We start from the raw sequence: 13873 nt of genomic DNA, 5'->3' as shown, positions 1-13873 counted from the left end.
AGGAACTGAACCCTGCCAATAACAACGAAAGATGCATCTAGGTCCCTGCCTCACAAAAACTAAGCATACTAATAGGAAATCATCCCTTTTTTAGCATTGTCATTTTTTACTCATATGTCTTTTGCTTGCTATTAGATTGCAGGCATCTTAACAACACAATTCTTTGATGAAATAGTCTAAACACAAGAGTGTTCACAACACACCCTCTTTCGCCCAGCCCACCAAAGTAAGCCCTGAAGTTGCTGACGCAATTCTCTCCCTTGTCACCTCCTCCTTACATTTTGTTTTTCCTTTTGTGGCTTGATGATTTTCTTTTGCACTATGCTTGAATTCCCTTTTTTTGGTTTTTGAGAATCTACTGCATGTTTTTGATTTGCAGGTTTGCTGTTTTTGATATATGTTAATCCATTACTATATCTACTTGCTTTAGACTGGTACTCATACAGGCTCAAACACATTTTTTAAAAATCTACATTTTCTAACTCACCTCCACCCTATTTTATGATTGTGATGTCTTCTTTTACATCTTTTTGTTTATTCTTTTGCTATTCATTGCAATTATCATCGGATTTCCAATCATGATTTTCTCTTTTCTATAGACTCTTGCTTCTTTTCTATTTAGCAAAGACCACGGTGCAGCCCCCTTAGGCTGTCCCTGCAGCCAACCCCAGTCCTTTCTCTGAGTCTGTCTTCTGAAGCCCGAGTTTCAGCACCCAGCCCCTGTGCACACCAGCAGACACATGTCTCAAGCTGCAGAAGGCAGTGAGGTGGCACTGACTATCTGTGCTGGTCTTTCTCTGTTCTGCTTGTCACAAGCTGGTTGCTGTGGTCTCCTCTTAGCCTCTGAAGCCCCCTATCTGTCCCGTCTGATCTCCCAGCTTTTGAAGGGGGTTCCCAGGGTAAAGGAAACTTTCCTCTTTCATAGCTCCCTCCCAGGGGCACAGATCCTGTCCCCATTTTTTTTTTCATCCTATCCAGTTACGTGGTGATTTTTCTTATATTTTAATTGTAGGTTGTGATCTTCTGCCAGAGGTCAGTAAGTATTCCTTAAGAATTGTTCCACATGCCGATGTATTTTTGATGTATTTGTGGAAAGAAGTGAGCTCCATGTCTTTCGATTCCATTATCTTGATCTCTGCCCTCCATTTTTAATCTTATCAACATCAGCTAAGGGGAGATGGCAGGCAGTAAGTATTCACTTCCTCCAGTAAGCTACTAAATCCTATCAGTATCTAGTCCTGCATTCCTTCCTTTCTTCTTTGTACATTTATCGAACATCAGATTTATGATACAATACAGAGTTGGTGCTACAGCTGCATGTAAGGCTCTGTTCTTGTCTTTAAGGGGCTTAGAGAATAATGGGTCAGTGGGCACATAACTGTAGCACAGTGTGATGAGAATGATCAGCAAGCCATGAGAGGGAGAAAGAGATGGCACTGAGTCAGACTTGGGAGGCAAAGGTGCTACCAAAAGGGCTGTGTTATGACTTTCACAGGTTCTAGGCATTTTTGCCTTCATGCAAATATATGTATGAATATACACATGGATCATTATATATATTATGATAACATGACTATATTTGCATAAATATGAATATATTAATATTATATTAAAATATTTTCTTTGATCTAAAAGTTCATTATTTCCCTTTGATTTTAAAAGAATGTAAAACATTTTCAAGGGTCCCTAAAAGTATTGTGGACCCTCGGCACAGTGCATACTGCTCATAAATTTGTCCTGGCTATCTAAATAAATGACTTTTGACTTGAATTTTGAAGGATGACTCATTGTCTAGAGCGGTGCTTCTCAAACTTTATAGAACATGCAAATCATATGAAGTCTTATTAAACTGCAGATTCAGATTCAGAGTATCTGGACTAGAGTTCAATATTCTGAATATCTAAAAGTTCTCAAGTGATGCTACTGGTGTAGGGTCCAAACTTTAATAGTAAGAATCTAGAGCTATGTTGTCCAATATAGAAGTTACTCACCACATATAGCTATTTAATTTTAAATTTAAATTAATTAAAATAAAATAAAATTTAAGATTCTCTTCTTCACTTACACTAACCACATTTCAAGTGCTCAATAGGCATGTGTGGTTATTGTCTGCCTTATTAGATAGCACAGTCAGAGAACATTTCTGTAATTGCAGAAAGTCCTTTTGGATAGAACTGATCTAGAGGGAAAAGGGGCAGAGGAAATACAATTTCAGTATAGAAGTGCAGGGAGCAACCAAGTAGGATGAGCCACATAACTGAAGGCTATCAAGCCAAGTACAGGAACGTGTTTTTTGTAAAGTAAACCAACATCACAGGCTTAAATAAATTCATCTCAATTCAACTTATTTCTCTACTTCTAGTTGAACCATTGCCATGGATGTGTTTCTTATTACTTCTAATAAATATTCAATCTTAGAATTAGGTTGCCCATACAAGTGCTCTCTGATGTTCCCTACATGGACGTTTAATCAGCCTGCACCATTCATGGTAACATGGATTCGGAGCAGAGATAGATGAAACCAGTGGCAACCCATGTGTTTACATGCATGCATGTGTGTATGCTTAAAGACTGATGGCTTCCTCTTTTGAACTTTGTTTTAAGAAAACTAAATGTCCTTTCTGATGGAAGTGAGATGAACAGTCCACGTCAGCAGTCCTTGTGACCTGTCTTGCTTGTCTGCCATATTTGTCCCACAAATGTGCTGTGTTGATGAATTATTTTTCACCTGGTGGCTCATTTATTTAATTGCAACCCCTGTTCTTTTTAAAGTTTATAAAGTGAATCAGAATCTAAGAGGCAAGAGCAAAGCATGACAGGACCCATCCAGCGTGTTCATCCCTCTGATTGCTCATTCTTTCAGTTTTAATCCGAAGCTAGGACCTAGCCATACAGAATTTCAGTCCACAACTCCTGGGAAGCATGCTGAACAACAAAACTAACCCTTAAGGGTTGCTAGAACCTCAGATTAGACTGGACATCTCCCTGTGCTGCTAATTATCTTTGTGTTAAACATCCCACAATGATGAGATATTAATTTTATTTTCCTCATATGACTCATTAAATCCAGCACAAATAATGAAACCCAAAGGCTTTGTGCTTTTCATAGCGTCAAGTGACTCTGATCTCTTTACAGTCCATCAACCTCAAAGATTTTGAGTTAGAATTGGTCCTGCTGGGAGAAAAAAATTTTTTAAAAATAAAATCCAAAGGAATATGATAGCACACTTTGGCTGCATCACAGGTGTGAACACAAAGAACACACTCTCTTGTTCAGCTTAAAGTTCATCTGGCTGGGAACTACTGCAGCAGCCTCTCCAATTTATCACTAAAATATCTATGAAGAACGAGATAAAAATTCACACCTTCCAGAAATAAAGACTGATCGAAAACCTATTACTTAAGTCTGGAATTTTCAGTTGCTACTCAGCTCTAGGTGCTGATTAAGAAAAAGAACTTTAAGCTTTACAAGCAATGTTTTATGAAACAGAAAATAAATAGGGTAAGAAGTTATTTCACCTCTCCTCACTGTCTGCTCCAAGCCAATTAACACTACCAGGTAGATATTCCTCCAGTTTCAGAGGCAGAGAGAAAATTATGCCACTCACGATTAATTTTTCTACAACCATTCCAGGATTGAAGTTGCACAGAGTAACACAGAATGTGTGAGAATTTGGTAGGGAGAACACTGGGAGCTTAGGAATTACATGGGTAGCTATTCTGTCCTTAAGTATTAGGTATTAAAATACAGAAATATGCATATTTCTTTGTATTTTACCAGTTTAGTGGGTTACAGAATGAGATACAAGGGTAGGGGGAAACCTACTTCATCCTCATGGTATTTCATACCCTAGTGTATGAAATTGATAATTGGGGTGCAAGCTCTACATAGCTAACATTATTTAAGTCACTATTAAAAAGAGAATGTGCTTTGGCCCAAACTAGAAACTATGTTCTATACATAGGAACAAAAGTAGTTAATAGAAACTATCTCTGAGAAAGCCCAGACACTGGATACTAGAAAAACACTTCAAAGAAAATGTAATAAATATGACAAGAAAATGTAATAAATATGATCAAGAGTTAACGGATACCATGGACAAAGAATAAAAGTAAACAATGAAAATGTGTCTCACCAAATACAGAGTATCAATAAAAAGATAGAAATTTGAAAAGAAAAGAAAAAAGAAATTCTGTAGTTGATATCTACAATAACTAAAATGAAAAATTCACTAAAGCTCCTCACCAGTAGATTTGAGAAGGCAGAAGAAACAATTGGTGAACATGAAGATAGGCCTTTGAAATTATCTAGTCAAAAGAGCAAAAAGATCAACAAAAGAAGATGACAAAGAAGAAGAATGAAGAGGGGGAAGAGAAAGAGAATATTTGAAGAATTAAGAGCCAAAATCTTCTCAAATTTGATGAAAAACTTTAATCTATACATCCCAGAAACTTCAATAATTCCAACTAGGATAAACTCAAAGAGATCCATACCAAGACACATCATAATTAAGCTGTCAAAAAAAAAAAAAAAAAGAAAAAGAAAAACTGAAAGCAGCAAGAGAGAAGCATCTTACATATAAGGGAGCCAACAACTGATTTCTCATCAGAAACCATTAGAGGCAAAAGGCAGTGGGATGGCATGTTCAAATACTAAAACCAAACCAAACCAAAACAAAAACCCCTGTGAACTAAAAATTCTATATCCAGTGAAAACATCTTTAAAAATAAAAAAAGAAACTAATACATTTTCATAGGAACAAAAATCGAGAATTCTGCTAGTAGACCTGCCCTGCAAGAAATGCTACAGGGAATCTTTCAGGCAGTAACTCAAATCTTCAAAAAGAAATAGAATACAGGTAAAGGTAATTACAGAGGTAAATATAAAACTCAGTACTTATGTATTTTTGTTTGCAACTCCTTTTTTTCTATCTGATTTAAAATGTAGCTGTGTAAAACAATATTAAATATCAGTGGGTTCATTCATGTAATTTGTGAGTATAACAACATAAAAGTCTACAACGGCCATGCTGGAATTTGTGTATACTATTAAACTAGTTGTTATTAACCTGAATTAGACCGTTACAAATCAACATGTTCATTGTAATCAGCAGGACAACCCTAAAATTAATTCAGCATTGTATATGAAAAGAAATTAAAGTGAATTAAAATAATGCACAAGAAAATAACCATTTAACCAAAGAAGGAAGTAATGGAAGAACTGAGGAACAAAAAAAATATGATATATAGAAAACAAATAGTAAAATGGGAGAAGTTCTTCCTTACCAGTTATCACATTAACAATAATGTAATTAACAATAAACAAACAATAAATTAATTAAAATTTCCAGCTAACAGGTAGAGTAGATGGATTTTTCAAAAAGCACATGATCTAACTATAAACTATCTATAAGGGACTATTAATCTAAAGAGATAAATTATTTAAAATAAAAAGGATTGAAACAGATATTCCATGTAAATAGTAACAAAAAACAGTTGAAGTGGCTATACTACTATCAGACAAAATAGACTAAGACAAACATTGATTTGAGAAACAAAGATTACATAAAATGGTCAACCCATTAAAAATATATAGCTATTATAAACACATATGAAAATGACAAGAGAGCCAAAACATACATGAAGCAAAAACAGACAGAATTGAAGGGAGAAACAGCCAGTTCAAAAATTATAGTCAGACACTTCAATACCCATTTTCAATAATGAACAACTAGACAAAGATCAGCAAAGAAATCCAAGACTTGAACAACACTGTACTTAGCCCTAACAGACCTGAAACAACTCTCTCAACAACAGCAAGATATGTATTCTTGTTGAGTACACTAGAACATTCTGCAGAATAGATCATATGCTGGGCCACAAAATAAACCTCATAAATTTGAAAGTACTGTAATTATACAAAATACATCCTCTAAATATTACGGGATGAAATTAGAAATCAATAACAAAAGGAAATTTGGGGAATTCACAAATATATGTATATCAAACAACTCTCTTAAATACCCAATGGGACAAAGAAGAAATTACAAGGAAAATTAGAAATGTTTTGAGATGAAAAAATGACAACAAAATAGACCAAAATTTATGGGATGTAGACAAAGCAGTGTTCAGAGGGAAATGACAGCTCTCAAGGTCTACATTAAAAAAGATGAAAAAATCTCAGATCAACACTTAACCTTTTACCTTAAAAAACTAGAAGAAAAACAAATTTAACCCAAAGCAAGAAGAAGGAAGGAAATAGTTTAACAGTAGAGCAGAGATAGATAAATTGGAGACTCAAGAAGCAATGGAGAGGATAAACAAAATAAAAAGTCAGTTCTTTGAAAAGAGAAACAAAATCGACAAACCTTCAGCTAGACTGACTGAGGAAAAAACATCAGTAACATCAGGAATTAAAGTGGAGACATTAACTATCATCATTAAAGAAATTAAAAGATTATAAAGAAACAGTATAAATGATTGTATGAGCAGCAAACTTGATAATGTAGATAAAATGAACAAATTTTTCAAAATCTCAACTAGAGTGACTCAGGAAGAAAATCGAAACAGACCTATGAAAAGAAAAGAAATGAATCATTAATCAAAAAACTTCTAACAAACAAAAGATGTCTTCACCAGAACAAGATGTCTTCACTGGTGAATTCTACCAAACATTTAAAGAATAATTAATGCCAATTCTTCCCGAACTTTTCCAAAAAACACAAAGGAGGGAATACCTCCTAACTCATTCTATATAGGGCCATTATTACCAAAGCAAAGATAGCACAAGGAAAGAAAAGTACAGACAACTATTTTTTCATGAATATACATATGAAAATCATCAGCATTAACACTAGCAAGCCAAATACCTCAGTATGTTGAAGGGATTAAACACCATGACCAGGGGAGAATTACCTCAGCAATGCAAGTATAGTTCAGCATACAAACAAATCAATCAATATGCCATATTAATAGAACGAAGAGAAAAAAAAACCTACATGATCATCTCAATAGACACAGAAAAATCATTTGACAAAATACAACACTTTTTCATGACAAAAACAAGAATGAACTAGTTATAGAAGATAATTTTCTTAACTTTATAAAAGAGCATACATGAAAAACCTACAGCCAACAGTATACTTAATGGTGAAAAACTGAAAGTCTTCCCTTTAAGATCAGGACCAAGACAAGGATGTCCACTCTCATCTCTTCTAATCAACATCGTATTGGAGGTTTACGCCAGGGCAGTTAAGAAAAGATACAAAAAGGCATCTAGTTTGGGTAAAACTATCTATTATGAATAGATTATTATGAATAAATGATCTATACTAGGAACCACGCAGATAGCATAATCTTTGTATACAGAAAAGCCAACAGAATCCACTTAAAAATAAACTATTAGAACTAATACACTAGTTCAGCAAAGTTGCAGATATAAGGTAATATAAGAAATAATTGTATTTCTATAACATGAAATGACTATCTGCAAATGAAATTAAGAAAACTCTTCCCTTACAATAGCATCAAAACATTAAAATACTTAGGAGTAAGTTTAGCCAAGGATGTGTAAGACATGTAGAAAATTGTTGATAGAAACTGAAGACCTAAATATGGAAATACCATGTTCATCGATAGGAAGATATAATATTGTTAATATGGCAATACTCCCTAAATTTATCTCCAGATTCAATGTAATCCCTATCAAAATTAACTTTCTTTTTTACAAAAAAGAGTAAGTTGATCCTAAAAGGGATATAGAATTACAAGCCCAAAAAATCTTGAAAAAGAAATACAAAGTTGCAGAATTCATAGGTTCCTATTTCAAAACCTAATATGAAGCTACAGTAATCAAAATAGTGTGGTACTGGCCAAAAGACAAACAGAATAATCAATGGAATACAATCAAGAATCCAGAAATAAACCCATATATCAATGATCAACTCATTTTCAACAAGGCTGCCAAGACTATTCACTGAGAAAAGAACAGTCTTTTTAACAACTGCTACTGGAACAGTGAGAGATCTACAAGCAAAAGAATGAACTTTGACTTGAACCTCACACCATATATAAAGATTAACGCCAAATGAATCAAAGACCTAAATGTAAGGACTCAAACTATAAAACCCTTAGAAGGAAACAAAGGGGCAGATCTTCATGACTTTGGATTAGCTGTTTCTTAAATGTAACATCAAAAGCACAAGGAACAAAACAAAAATTAGATATATTGAACTTTGTCAAAATTAAAAAGTTTTGCACTCCGAAGAACACTACTGAGAAAGTGAAAAGACAATCCATAGAATGGGAGAAAATATTTGTAAATCATGTATCACATAAGGCTCTAGTATCCAGAATACATAAAGAACTCTTACAATTCACAACAAAAAGACCATTAATAAATGGACAAAGGACTTGAATACACATTTTACCAAAGAATATATGTAAATGGCCACTAAGCACATTGAAAAGACACTGAACAATATTAGTCATTAGCTAAATGCAAATGAAGACCACAATAAGATACTACTTCACATCCCTGAGGATAGTTATATTTTAAGCAAATAAAAATTTAAAACCCAGAATATTGCAAGTATTGGTAAGGATGTGGAGAAATTATGTTGCTGGTGGGGCACATCCATTGTGGGAACATTCTAGCCTTTCCTCAAAAAGTCAAATATAGAGTTACCATGTGACCCAGCAGCTCTACTGGGCCAAAAAGAAGCAGAAAGTAGATTAGTGATTGTCAGCAGCTGGGGTGAGGGGCAGATGGAGAGTGGCTGCTTAATGGACATGAGATTTATTTTTAGGGTGCTTAACATGTTCTGGAGTTAGTGGTGATGGTTGCACCACATTGTGAACATAATAAAAACTAATGAATTGCATACTTAAAAATGGTTAAGATGGTGACTTTCATGTTATGAATTTTACCTCAATAAAATAAATTTTTAAAAATGTTAAGAAATAAAAGGAACGATGTTTTTATTTAAAAATGAATAAGAAAAACACAATTCATTCAAAATGTAGCAAAAAAAAAAAAAATCGCAAAAACAACCAAGAGAAGAAATGAGCAAATATTTAGGCATGTTATCTTTTAAAGTATAGGGAAGTAGAGGAACCACTGTCAACTTGTCCTTCATGCTCACCTAAATTACTAGTCCTTGCCTCTTCCCACCATCATAGAAATAAAATTTAGAATGATCTTCCTGAACAATATTCTTGAGAAATCTCCTGGGGTTTCTCCAATACTGAGGTAAATACTGAGTCAATACTGAGGGGAGTAGAAATATTCCCAGAATATATTAGTACTCTAAACATCCCCTCTTCTCAGAACTGATAAAATTTCAGATGTCTGGGAATATGGGGAATACAATTCACGAAGATAAATTGAGGGATATTCCTGGGTGGGTAAAACAGCACTGGCAGGAAATGGTGGCTCTGACCAGACATACCCTTATTGGGGGTGAAAGGCTACTGTTTACCCAGCTGTGATCTCAATTCAGTCCTTGGCCCCAGCTGTTCCCTTTCAGTCATAACAAATTAATACTCTTTAGGGGCAAGTTTAAACATGTCACCTACAAATTGTCCCTGAATATATCAAGTGGAATATAGTTTTAAGTTCTACTGAAATCTCCCTAAATGCCATGTTTTCCCATCATATAATTGTATACTTTTATTGACAGAAAAGATGTTGGGTTGGGAAAACCCTGCTGTTTTATGGATTTTACAGCATTTCTTCATAACTGAAGTTACAGGATGGTTGCTTTCACTCAACAACGTGAAGCTTTGTAAACCTATTTGTTTGGCTGAGATGGAGGCTATCCACAAGGAATAATCTCCAGCCTAGAATTAATGGACTTCAGCTATATTTGTTTATTTGCTTGTCTGGTAAAATTTAACTGCTAAGAAGTTTTCTCTGAGATTATCAGGCAACAAATGGGACTTAGATGAGACAGAAAGAGACATTTTTAATATTAAAAACAACTAAAACTGTGAAGGAAGATTAAATGTCAAATCAGATAAAGGTACCTATTTTTCCTCTCGAGGTGATTTCTTGTTTTCATATCTAAAATATAAATTGTATAAAGAATTCTAAAGCATAGTACAACAGGCTATACTTTCAAGTACAGTATCTCATTTAATCATTACTCTTTATCAAAACAAGAAATGTAAACTTCAGGAAGTTTATGTAATTTACCCCATATCAATACAGGCAATAAGTGACTAAAGTACATAGAATTTAAATCTGATCTTTTGAAATCAGCCCAGAACTCATTAGAAAATGGTTTGTTTGATAAGAAAATTGTCATTTCATATATTTAAACAACTCAAATTTGAGTTTTCTTTCTGGGACACTGTATAGATCAGTATTGCATGTTAACTCATTTCTATAATTCTCAGTGTGGAAATATATACTATAAACATACAAAATTCTGCACAAAACATGGCAGAGGTGAAGAAACATCTTAATTATAATAGTTACTTTTACCTTCTTACCGGGCTGTATCTAACTCTCATCCTTTTTAGAGATTAAAGGTAGTGATATCCATACAGTTAGGAAAGAGTATTACAAACATTATGTTTTGAGTTTTAACTCAAGAGGAAAATGAGTACATATTCATTTATTCTGTATTAATGATTAAAACCTCTGCTATTTTTCTTAAATGTTTTATCTATGGTAGTAAATTTGGCCAAAGATTTACATATGGATAGTACTATTCATCTATGAAGTCATGGAATAGCATCATGTATTATGCATAGATCCATTCATGTTCAGGCATTGTCTTTCACATGGTCATCATAATCTGATCTAACTGTTAAGTCAGTAATCCCTGAATATATTTCTGTCCATGTGCACTCATGAAGTACCATTTTTAAATGCTGGACAACTGAAGATAAGACCAGACATAGATGGTTGAAATGCTTTCTAAATCATGGAGCACAGTTTTTAAAAATCCTAGAATAAAATGTCTATCTTTCAAACAGTGCTAGAAGAAAAATCTTAACCATTGAATGAAAGCCAACCAATAAATTCCTACAATTTCACCTTCTCTATTATTTAATTTCTCTATCAGTCCAAACATGCCTAATTATCAAGATTCACCCCCCCATTTCCATGGTAATAAAAATCTATTTACAAATGTGAAGTGGTTTTAAATAATTTTAATAAATTAAATATACACAGCTTGCACTTCAAATTTGAAATAAGACTATAAACAAGAGAGAGCCTAGGGCAATGGTGCTGAAAGGAAAATTAAAAAAAAAAAAAACAATGACACTTGACACATTCACTAAAAAGGCATACAGAGCAGAAAAAAATATTTTTTGGATGTTAGTAAAAAGAGATACTTTCAGAATAACAAAGATGAACAGATACTACCTGCTATGAGAATAATGAAAGATTCAACTGTAGTGATTTCAATCCTACAGGATTTATAGCAACTTTGTTAAAAAAAAAAATACTAAAAACGTATTTAACAAGTGGGACTTTGAGGGCTTGAAACTAGATGATAAAAAGCTGAGAGAAAAAGCAAAAGAGAAATTATCAAAATCAGGTTGAAAAGAATATATACTAAAATCATGCTTTCAATTTTTCTTTATAAATCCTTGCTTCACTTGGTACTATGAATAAAATGCATTTTTTATAGTAAATGTACTTATATACATTTTGCTAGATGATACTAAAATACTTGCATTTTATTTCCTCATGATACTTCATTTTCAGGGCACACTGAATTCAGTAAATTCATTCAATAAGTTTTTTGGGATATCTATTGTGTACAAGACTCTTTGCTAAACACTGAAAGATGTATAAATTTACAAAGTCCCTATTTTTTCAATCACATTTTTAATTGTGAAAATGAAACATGTACCTAAATATTCTCAGTAAAAAATAGCACAAGAACCACTGTAGGTGTTACTGAGAATAATCAATAAAGGAACAAACCTTCATAAGAGGCATCAAGAAGATGCTATTTCAGATAACTTGAGAAGAAATTGGTTAAGGAGAAGGTGGGAGGAGACAAGGAGCAAAGAGTTAGGGAGAAGAATAAGCAAGGTCACAAACGGCAGATGCATGCTGGGCATATCCCTTGGGCATCCTACTTCGGGGCCAACTTCCTACCACTAGTATCTTCATCCATTTGCTTGACTGCTTTCTCTAAAGTGGCAGAATGCCACTCTTCCCATAGATACAACTGGCCAAAGAGCTGAGGAAGTAACATTTCCTATAGCTGGTGTATCAATGCGCAGCTCCCTTGCCTCTGATGATTCTACCCTGCCTCTCAAGAGTTTTCGCAGTGGAATTTAAGCTCCAGTTACCTGCAACAGAAGAGATTCTGTAACCCTTTATTCATAATTATTAATGGCTGACTTCTTTTCTGTCTCACATATCTCCCACAGATATTTCCTGAACCTCTCAAACAAACGTGAATCCTTGTCCAGGACCATTTTGGGGTACCTAAACTAAGAAAATACAAATGTTTAAGAATGAGGAAAAAATTTTAAAGGTGGGGGAGCACGGTCCATGTTGGGATATCATAGAAGATAAAACTGAAAAGATGGGTTGTACCTATTGCTCCGTAATTCAAACACTGTAACTGATGTATGACTAGACAAAGGTATCAGACATTAACTGGGCAGTAAACAGGGATAAGAGCAAAGTCAAGATGGAAAAATAAAACACTTCTTTTACTTCAAATTATAAGAAGGGAAACAGCATCTCTCGATACATCAATTAATGTTTTGCCATTGATGAATTCGTACCAGTTAAGTGATGAAAGGTGGGGTATATTGGAGTGAAAGGGGGTTTGGCATGAAGGTTGTGAAAGATTGTCTTCTTTGGTTTCAGATGGATTATTGGTATTTCTTTTCTAAAAAGAACTAACATACGAAACTTTTTTTCACTATTTCATAGAGAGATGCTTTACAGAGCTCTTTGAACATGGCAGGTCCTCACAAGTATGTTCTTAAATCATCTTTTTAAATGGTTATCTTTTCTTTCTAAGTTCTACAACAATGTACTTTTACTTCTTGAGACCATCTTTTAAGCATCATGGTATCTCCCAGCTACCTAAAATAAAATATAAAAAGATAGATACACATTTCCTATTACTACTGACCTTAATTAAGCCCTTGAGCAAATGTCTTCCCTCCCTGTTAGACTTTTATGTTTGAAATGAATAAAGCTTTCCCTAAAGGCGTGAATGTATCTTAGTGTTTAATAAACATTAAATGAACATCTATTAGCTCCTCATACACGTGCATCAAAATACTATCAAATAATCTGTAGACATTTTCCAAAATGATCGAGGAGACCATAGATGATATCTCAGCCCTCAATCTAGACTGGTTTCTTTATGAACCACTTTTATTATCTTTAATTTTAAACTCAAAATTTTTAACTTTCTAGGAAGAAAATGAAAACAGTGAAAATTTTAATCTGGATTCAATTTTTTGGTATTTACTTTATTTATTTATTTACTTATTTACTTACTTACTTAATGTTTTCTTTTTTTATTAGTTCAGTTTGGGGGGGTAGAGATAATTATTTTTTTTTTGATGGAGGTACTGGGCCTCTTGCATGCTAAGCATGAGCTCTACCACTTGAACTATACCCTCCCTCCAGATTAATTTTAAAGTCTTACAAGAAAAGAATAAAATGAGTCTCTTCATTGTATTGGAATGAATACAATGTATTCAAATATCTGTATTGGAAGCTGTGAGGCTGGGACAGCTAAAGGAACATCTAAGAATGGCGGGCTTTAAAGTTTTCCAGAAATGCTCATACTTGGGGATATGGAAAGATTGTGTCACTTTAAAAATTTATTTACAGTAATGACATCTCCAAAGGAAATCTAGGGTTATCAAGAGGAAA

The sequence above is a fragment of the Camelus dromedarius genome, chromosome 10 (genome assembly GCF_036321535.1).
Source record: "Camelus dromedarius isolate mCamDro1 chromosome 10, mCamDro1.pat, whole genome shotgun sequence".
NCBI lineage: Eukaryota > Metazoa > Chordata > Mammalia > Artiodactyla > Camelidae > Camelus > Camelus dromedarius.
This window is presented reverse-complemented; position numbering follows the sequence as displayed.